Source organism: Triticum dicoccoides, chromosome 3A, assembly GCF_002162155.2.
Source record: "Triticum dicoccoides isolate Atlit2015 ecotype Zavitan chromosome 3A, WEW_v2.0, whole genome shotgun sequence".
In the NCBI taxonomy this organism is placed as follows: Eukaryota; Viridiplantae; Streptophyta; class Magnoliopsida; order Poales; family Poaceae; genus Triticum; species Triticum dicoccoides.
In genome coordinates, this window is record NC_041384.1 from 533,895,727 (window position 1) to 533,897,340 (window position 1,614).

Here is a 1,614-nt window from a genome sequence, read left to right on the forward strand (position 1 = left end):
GTTCGTAGAAAACATGTGGTGTCAAGTTCAAATAATTATTTTCTGTTGAGAATACAAACATGGTTCTTTCCATCACCCAATCATAACTCAACAATCCTCCTTTTGTGGGTAGTATCAAGCCACTATCCAACATCAGTGTGTTGATCATCGCAAGAACAAAATGTTCACATCATCAGTGTTTAAAATAAAATAAAAATTGCAAGCTGAAAGGTGCATAATCCATTTAGGAGATCAAATTGTATATTACTGCTCAGCACATCACATTTGTTCTCAGAAACACAACTGCTGCAGCAACTAACAATCACTCATAGATAGAAATGCTTGATAAGAAGGAACTTGCGGTAGTTCGAGCGAACAATTCCAATATGAACTCAGAAGATCCATCTTTCACATTCTAGACAACTCAACAAGTAGATTTGACCAACAGGCTTGGGAAAGCACTTCTGATTAAGATCGATGTGATTTTCACTCTTCAACATTGACAAGTTCATACTCCACAAGTGAAAGATTGTTGTCCTCCTTTACACCGAAGCTTGCTGGTTCAGTTACTTCAACACGGCCCCATTTGTCAACAGCAAGCCTCATTGACCCTTTGAACATATCAATCTTTGCATTGCGGATAATGACAGTGTTGCCAGGCTTCAAAACATCAACTGTGAAAAGGTATATGCTTGTTAGATCGCCCAAGTAAACCAATGTTTATCAAACCAGTCATGTAATCATGCATTTATGGTAGAGCATTTGTGCCCGAGCACATGAGTTGAGAATCAACAAATTTCAGTAAAGCATAAAAGGAATATATTATGTAAGGATTTAACTTCTTGTTCCTAAGCATACAAAGTAGATTTGTCATATGATCCTTTAATTATGCATAATGCATTAATGCTTATTGCCATAAGTAACAATATAATAAGCGAGAAAACATGATGCACATAATACAAAATTAACATGATTAAAGCATAGTGTGAATCGATTTTACACTCTTTTGAACCATGATCTGTCTAACCATACATCTACCAATCGACTTTACCAGGTGTGCCTTAAAGCCTCTGTATCAAGCTAATGAAACCTGTATAACAATTGATTGGTAAATGAGCCCGGGTGAACTTAGGGAAGAGCTCCATTTTCAGTGCACAGAGAGCTTTCAGTAAGATAAAACAGCCAACCAGGGCATTGCTGTTTCACACGCACTTGCACAAATATATACACACAAAAAACACTTACTCCCTGAGTAAAGAAATATATGACTGTTTATAGATCACTAAAGTAGTGATCTGAAGTAGGTGTCTAAACACTCTTATATTTCTTTACAGAGGGAGTACTATACTGCATGATGGAATAAACTTTTTACAGCACATAAACACTTTCCAGTTCCCTTGCCACTTGCGATGTATTCTGGATTTGTTTTATATCTTCACTTTTTCACAATCCGATTATAGGACCATAATACAGGAAATGTGTTCTGCCGCATACACAGGCCTCCGTGATAAGTAACAGATAAAAAAACATAGTATACGGTACTTCCATGTGCCAATCCAGGATGTATGCAGAGCGCGAGAATCTCAAGTCAAGTCAATGTGTCTATCGGTCACGAGCACTCGCGCATGACGCCAA

General features: G+C 37.5%; 1 pseudogene; it reads right to left on the minus strand.

Annotated features, from left to right (window-relative positions):
* Positions 1-185: 185 nt before the first annotated feature.
* The window catches only part of LOC119272531, a 2,276-nt pseudogene continuing 847 nt past the window's right edge, over positions 186-1,614 (minus strand).